Source organism: Mya arenaria, chromosome 7, assembly GCF_026914265.1.
Source record: "Mya arenaria isolate MELC-2E11 chromosome 7, ASM2691426v1".
Taxonomy (NCBI): domain Eukaryota; kingdom Metazoa; phylum Mollusca; class Bivalvia; order Myida; family Myidae; genus Mya; species Mya arenaria.
The window spans coordinates 46,522,160-46,530,592 of NC_069128.1; the positions used below are offsets into that span (position 1 = coordinate 46,522,160).

General features: G+C 33.0%; 1 long non-coding RNA gene across 1 annotated transcript; it reads left to right on the forward strand.

The window, feature by feature from the left end:
- Positions 1-349: 349 nt before the first annotated feature.
- Positions 350-4,765, forward strand: LOC128241526 (uncharacterized). Its single transcript, XR_008262382.1, has 7 exons — positions 350-542; positions 875-945; positions 1,332-1,420; positions 1,857-1,932; positions 3,084-3,160; positions 3,394-3,508; positions 4,711-4,765. It is a non-coding gene; the product is annotated as an uncharacterized LOC128241526 (long non-coding RNA).
- The last annotated feature ends 3,668 nt before the right edge of the window (positions 4,766-8,433 follow it).

Below are 8,433 nucleotides of genomic sequence, written 5' to 3' on the forward strand. Positions count from 1 at the left end.
ACAAAGTTGTTGAAAAGCTCAGTAGCAGAGACTTAGAGAGAAATGAGAATCACGAAGCACTTCGCCAGTTCTTCGCCAGGCGTGGGAGACAGTTTGTGCCAAAACGTTGTTAACAATAAATTGAGTGATGAACAGACAATGATTAGTAACAAAATAAAATGTATGAACTGTTCGTGTTTTATTGTGTTTATCTATAGTAATCTAGTTGGAATCACTTAAGCTTCAAGAACAACTATGCTTGCTCATAGTTATCAAACGAGTAATGGTCATATAGTCATATATATATGTGCAAATCGCTATGCATAACTCCTCAAAGATACACAGAATGTATCGTAAAATGCTACAAAGTACGATACTTAAGCAAAATAAAACATGAAATAAAGTAAAACAATCACAGAATAATGTTACGATTTTCGGTACAAGCTATACTGAGCTGATTATTATAAGGGAAAGTGTTGTCTGTCGTATTCACTTGGATACGGTTGAACCATGTAAACAATACTCTTTGTGTGTAAAATTTGGGATATTTTCTGTGTTTGAAGGTACGACCTTGGTAGTTATAGTTTCTATAATGTGTTCGCGATTGAATCAAGCCGGGTTTATGCATATACAAGAGATATAAATGATTTTACGAGGTTTTAAACATTTCCAATTTCAGAAAATATTTCTACTTTCGATTTCGTTTTTCTGAAAATGAACAAACTTTTTTTTCCTATTGTTTAATTTCATAAAACGATACATAATACATGATTAAGATAATTTTAAATTATTTTTAATGAGTGTATTTTCTTTATTTTCGTAAAAGTTTAAAAAATAAATAAATAATGCAATTCATGGAATGATATGACGTGATATGTATGACGTCATATTGCAGAGTTCTCGCTGTGCGCTGGTCGGCCATCTTGAAAAATAAATTGTGAAGGTCGTATTTCCAGCTTTCCTGCGGTAAGTATGACATGATGTTAAAAGTTTTATGAGAAATTGTGTCTAAATATATGATGTATCATATTACCAGCAAGTTTTGTCGATGTATCATTGAATTCGTAAAAACTTATGTCAAAAGAAATTGCTCCCAGCTCGTTTTAGAATGTTTCGAACATTCTCGAAGCCGATTTTAGAAACTTTAATTCTCGGCTAGATATGTTGAAAAACATAGTAAGCGTGTTAATTCATATCTCTTGTCTTGTTTATGTCATATTTTGAATGATTTTAACTTTGTTTAGGGACCAAACTGACAGAAATAAGAAATGACAAATCATGCAAGATTGATAAATATCTTCTTCTATTTCTTTGTTTGAAAAATATGTTGAAAATTATTTTTTTTAAACCAGAGACGGCAGTTCAGATGCAGTCGTCCTGTGTGTCAGAAAGCTGGTGATCAAAATGGTTGAAGGCAGTACCCAAGAAAGTACATTTACAAGTAAGTAAAATCGCTGAAAATTAATTCCATGAATTGAACTGTCATATCATAATCTCAGTGCTTAGTCTGTTTGGAAATATGCTTGGAATAATTTTTATAGACTGATAATTTATCTAATAACAGACACTGTGTTTGATTTATTACATTGAACTGCTATTAGATAAATTTTCAGTTTGTGTTTGATATCTACCAATGCCATAAATGCATAATTTTGTTCCTGTTGTGAATGATAAGAAATGTTGGGAACATAATACCTTCTGCATGTGAACAGTTTTTCTGTTTCTGTTTGTATGTAGGAAGTATTTTGTTTTCAGGATTATTTCAACATTGTTGATGTGGATGAAATGTGCACTTAGCCATGCTTTTAATGGAATGAAAAATGTAAAAAACTAACAAGCAATATGTGCAGTTTTGTTGATAAAATGTTTTGTTTCAGAGTTGTGAGGAGTAACCTAGCCTATATAACCTGAAGCTCACCCAATATGCAGTGTGTTCTGCTCTGTCAATAACAAGTAAGTAATTTCACCAAATTTCATCAGAAACAAATCTCAAAGTTACAATGAACAGTAAAGTTAACTCATCTTGGTACTTTAATACTGAAACACTGAACCAACATGATTTGATTTTGCTCTTTTACTTATTTCACATTATGGTAGCAAAATTACAGCTATGTGTCAGATTCGTGACATTTAGCATTTGTCATACATTTCACTCATTCAGTTGTCAAACCAAATGCTAAGTGTCAAATCGATTCATGATATTTAGCATGTGTCATACATTTCACTATATTATTTGTCAAACCGAAAGATGAATGTCAAATTATTTACACATGCTTAGCAGTTTATCATACATTTCACTTTATTATTTGTCAAACCAAAAGATGAATGTCAAATTATTTGAAGATGCTAAGCATCTTATCATACATTTTACTCTTTTTATGACAAATCGACTCACAAATTTAAGCAAACCAGGTGACGATGTACAAATAATTTAGGGTGACGAGCTTTTTGGTTACCTCGCCCAGCCCAACTGAAAGACTTAAAGTATATCTATATGTCTTTTAGTTTGGTCGGGCGAGCGAGCCAAAATCTCGTCATCCCAAAATATTTGTACATCGTCACTTTGTGTGCTTAATTTTGAGATTCAAATAAATCGTTCTAAATTCAATGTAAAAAAAAGTTTCATAAGGGGGGTACTCAGCGTGAAAAAACTACATCGCTTAAACGCAAATGCGCTTTGGTAGGTATATAGCTAAAAAGCGAATGCGCTATGGTGAAAATCCAAAGTCAAAAATTTTGAAAAAATTGAAAAGTTGTCAAAAAAATCATAATTTTAAGCACGTTGTTAGTGTACTGCTCTGTCATTTGTAAATCAAAACTGAGAGAATGGTTAATATGTTTTGAGACTAAGCATTTACAACTCACTGCAAATATTCTTTGGTGGTCAAAGACTTAATAGAAGTTAATTAGCCAGTGTTCATATTTAGTAAATGAAAATTAGTGAGTTGAAGCTTATATTGTTAAGTTTTATTGTATATCATCTGGCAGGGAAAACAAGATCATTTAAGATTCATGTTTTTGGTGGCAAACAAATTGAACAAGTATTGTTCTTATTTTACTCATTGATGTTTTCATTTTTCAACAGAAATGTTTTGTTTTTTCAGCTCTGTATGGCTGGTCTGACCTCAGTGGAAGTTGTTCGTTTAAATGGTTTCGGGACATTGAAGTAAAACAACACGAGGTAAAATACAAAGTGCTTATTTATTTTTTAACTTGTTTATCCAGTAGTATATGATAAACAGTTTTTGAACTTGTTCATCCAGTATTATATGGTACATACAACAATAATGTAGAATATTAAATCACTGAGTTGCGGCTTCTCTGAACAAACATCTGTTCACTTTATGTCCACAGTTTTTTGAGAAACAAACAGGGCATCTGTTTTCCCAGTTTGTAGATTTTCTCGTTTTGCAGAATGTCCCACCAAGAGTGAAGGGCTGCCTGTTTGCTTCAGATTCCCAGTCCTCCTCGCTGATGATTTCTGAAGTCCTTACGCAGTCACCCCAGTCTTCAACCTCAGTTTGTACAGGTGATAATGTTTTTGAACCATAGTTCATTGTCATGTCATTGGAGTTGTTCAGCTGCTCCAGTTCTGACTGTAACTCTGTTTTGAGTACAGCAAGTCTAGCCTCAAGAATGGCAATTCTCTTAATTTTGCGATTAAGTCTCTCCATTGTACAGATCATAAATTGCTGTAGTTTTCAAGTTTTGTAATGATATTAAGTATGCGTTACATATTAAATATGCACAAAAATAATGCATTCGATCTGCATTTCACAAGTGTAAAACATCACAAATGAATGGTATTTCAATCTACTTTTTTGTCAAACCATATGACATTATTTGTTCATGACATTTAGAAATAGTCATACAATGCAAATTCTTCTAGTACACAATCGCAAATAAATAATTCTTTCAGTTGTCAAACCAAATGCTAAGTGTCAAATCGATTCATGACACTGAGCATTTATCAAACATTTCACTCTATTATTTGTCAAACCAAAAGATGAACGTCAAATTATTTACAGATGCTAAGCAGTTTATCATACATTTCACTTTATTATTTGTCAAACCAAAAGATGAATGTCAAATTATTTGAAGATGCTAAGCATCTTATCATACATTTTACTCTTTTTATGACAAATCGACTCACAAATTTAAGCAAACCAGGTGACGATGTACAAATAATTTAGGGTGACGAGCTTTTTGGTTACCTCGCCCAGCCCAACTGAAAGACTTAAAGTATATCTATAAGTCTTTTAGTTTGGTCGGGCGAGCGAGCCAAAATCTCGTCATCCCAAAATATTTGTACATCGTCACTTTGTGTGCTTAATTTTGAGATTCAAATAAATCGTTCTAAATTCAATGTAAAAAAAAGTTTCATAAGGGGGGTACTCAGCGTGAAAAAACTACATCGCTTAAACGCAAATGCGCTTTGGTAAGTATATAGCTAAAAAACGAATGCGCTATGGTGAAAATCCAAAGTCAAAAATTTTGAAAAAATTGAAAAGTTGTCAAAAAAATCATAATTTTAAGCACGTTGTTAGTGTACTGCTCTGTCATTTGTAAATCAAAACTGAGAGAATGGTTAATATGTTTTGAAATTAAGCATTTATCATTTTGTAAAAATCCAATGTTATAAATGAAACCAAAATTTACCAGAGTAAACATTAATGTGCTATTGTATGTAAGAATGTTTCGTCTTTTACACGTTTCATTTCATTTTTTCAGATGAGATGCCATACACAGGGGATCCGACAGAAGACAGCAGACAGAATTCGTCGATTATTTGAAATGTCATTGTTTATTTGAAAAAAGATACCTATCCACACTTGTTCGTTTTAAAATATTGTTTGTATTATATGTGCTTTGTACCGTTGCTTTTTGTTTATCAGTAATTCTCCAACACTTGTATTTCGTGTTTTACATGAACATTGAAAATTTATCATACAGTAAATCATTTCAAAATAAATTAAATGGAGAAATACTGATTTATCTGTTTGCTTTTAATGTTTGTGCTGTCTTGCTTACCCCAGTAACGCGGGTCTTGTTTGCTATTGTGAGTACTGTTGTTATTTTTTTTGGCCATCCAAAGTATTGTTCACGAAAGATAACACATTTTTTTCATAAAATTGGTTACATTTTGGTCTGTCGATTTTTTTCATTGAAACCACAGTCAAACGGTTTTTCACTATATTTTTTTATGAGAAACAGCCAGACTTGGTCACGGCTGAAACCGAGGAACATTTGTGATTGAACAAAATTTTAGCAGTAATGCTGCTTGTAATTCATAAATTTATTAAGCTTTGGTCTTGTCATATTGATTACTTGGTAAAATGGTAAACATTTTGATAGTGTGCAAGAGCAAAATTTGCACTGCATTTAAAATGTTTCATTTTTGTGAAATGCTGTTGACAAAATGATTTGTTTGCTCGTGCCAGCATGGGTCGACGAGATTCGTTTCTCACTGTCCTTTATGCGGCGGTTTAAGATGCAAGCCTGTTGTTTTGTCAATGTCTAAAGTTCAGCTTGAATGAAAATTGAAATCAATATTGCAAGATCAAGCAATTTTTAAAAAAAATGTTAGAATGTAGATGCGTTGTGAAATACAAGTGAAATGTACTAGGCTCATTGCATTCTTAGTTTGGTTTCGAAGTGCAAAACTTCATTCATCACAAACATTCCTCTTGAACGACCGAACATTGATATGTGGCAATGTTTTCGTTCAGCAAAATGATTTGGCAAAAGTAATTTAAAGGCTAGCATGAGTATGGAGGTGTCGTTAGACCAGCTTAGTATTGGTGTAAGGTGGTGTACAGTGCCAATACTAGGAACCGCTCATGTTCACCATGTCACGCTACAGGCAATGAAAAATAGGGAGTGGCAACCTCTTTGTATCGCCGTGGTCCGACAGTCTTTACAATGAGAGGGGAAACATAGGCAATCGGATGCTTCTTCCTAAGTGTGCCTTGTCGAGTAACTGCCTTTGGCGTTGCCTTTATTTTCAAATTTGTGAACAAATAAAACTAGGTTAGGACCACATAATAGGGTTACGATGAAAATTAGGTTTCCCTTTTAATGTTTGAAGATAACAGCCACTGGCGTTATACTTCAAAAAATGGCTCGAAATACACATATCACACAAACATTCAACATTTTGTCAGCAGCATTTTTCATTTTTTCAAAAAAATACTCAGATGTACAAAAATAATGCAAAACATGAACAGCAAATTCACAAATTCTGATGTGTTGAAATTTAAAAAAATCAAACATGAGATTGTATGAAAAAGCTTCTTTTTTATTTTCAAACAATTGAGATATCACATCATAAGCCATATGTACAAAAATAATGCAACTCTGAATTGTAATTTCATGCTCTCAACAAAAAATATGCATCGAAAATTGTGAAAAATTGTGAAAATCTAGAAGTTGAAGAGAGATCTCAAGATTTCAAAAAACGAACTATAGGCTTTATTTCACACAATACTTCATGAAAAAAAAATCAAATCTTCATAATGTTCATAACACTCAGATTTCAAAACCTTCAACATTTGTGCTCTGAAACTAGCGTTCACACCAGTTTTCATGAGAAAAAAAAATAAAATCTTCATATTGTTGAAAATCTAGAAATTAACGCGGGATCTCAAGATTTCAAAAAAAAATTATAGGCTTCATTTATCCAAAAAATTATAGGCTCATGCAAATCTTTCAAAAAATATAGGCACATGCAAATCTCACAGATCTCACAATCATAAGCCATATGCACAAAAAAAATGCAGCAACAAGTCCATGAAACTTGAAAAATTGATATCTTTCTGAGACTTGCGTTAACACAAGATTTCATGAAAAAAATCAAATCTTCATAATGTTGAAAAAATATAGGCACATGCAAACCTCTCAAAAAATCTCATAATGTTCAAATTCAACAAATCGACATTTGCAGCAAATCTCACAAATCTCACAATCATAAGCTATATGCACAAAAATGCAGCTAAGTCGATGAAACATGAAACATTGATATTTTACTGAAACTGGCGTTCACACAAGATCTCATGAAAAAAATCAAATCTTCATAATGTTGAAAATCTAGAAATTAGCGAGAGATCTCAAGATTCAAAAAAAAAATTATAGGCTTCATTTATTCAAAAATTATAGGCTCATGCAAATCTTTCAAAAAATTATAGGCTCATGCAAATCTCTCAAAAATTACAAATTTCACAATCATGAGCCATATGCACAAAAATGCAGCATCAAGTCGATGAAACATGAAAAATTGATATCTTTCTGAGGCTGGCGTTCACACAAGATTTCATGAAAAAAATCAAATCTTCATAATGTTGAAAAAATTATAGGCTCATGCAAATCTCTCAAAAAATTTACAAATCTCACAATCATAAGCCATATGCACAAAACATGCAGCTAAGTCCATGAAACATGAAAAATTGATATCTTTCTGAGACTGGCGTTCACACAAGATTTCATGAAAAAAATCAAATCTTCATAATGATCAAATTCAACAAATCGACATTTGCAGCAAATCTCACAGATCTCACAATCATAAGCTATATGCAAAAATTCCACCAAGTCCATGAAACTTGAAAAAAAATGATATTTTGCTGAAACTGATTTCACATAATCTTCATAGAAAAACTACTTCATTCACAGATTTCAAAATCTCGAGCCATTTGTACAATAATAATGCGGAATCAAGTGATAATTCTGGAACTATTTCATATGAGCGTATAAATAAAAACGGTAAAAAAATAGTCCTAACCATTTATGCACAATTATAATGCGATGCGCATTAATTTTGGCCATCGGGTATATAAGCTCCACATTTTTCAATATTCGTCATTCCAGTAGCAAGCTCTTAACTCAGAAGTGCTGTTAGTCTGCTGGGAGCCCAAAGTGGGTTTGAACTTCTCAGATTTCTCCTCGCACTATGAACTTGGTGCATCAGAGATACAGAGAAAATATCTGAGAGGTTTTTTGACCTTCTGGTTTGAACATGAGAACCGTATGTCGCGATACCTCATAGTTTTTCGCTCTTGAGTCTGGCCAGCTCATGTTGTCGATCACTTTGACATCGCCTGACGAATACGATCATTCTCTGTGATAGCCATTAGATCATATACAAAAAGCGATTTTGGCAAGTGATTTGTTATTTGCGTCTGGTAGCATGAGCATAGAAGTATAGCTTCGACGAGATTTGTTTCTCATTGCTCAATATGCTACGGTCTTGGATGCAATGCAATGATTTTGTCAACTTCGCAAAAACATTTTGGCAAAAGTAAAATTTGAGAGGCTACCATGAGTATGGAGGTGTCGTTAGACCAGCTTAGTATTGGTGTAAGGTGATGTACAGTACCAATACTAGGAACCGCTCATGGTCATCATGTCGCGCTACAGGCAATGAAAAATAGGGAGTGGCAACCTCGATGTATCGCTGTGGTC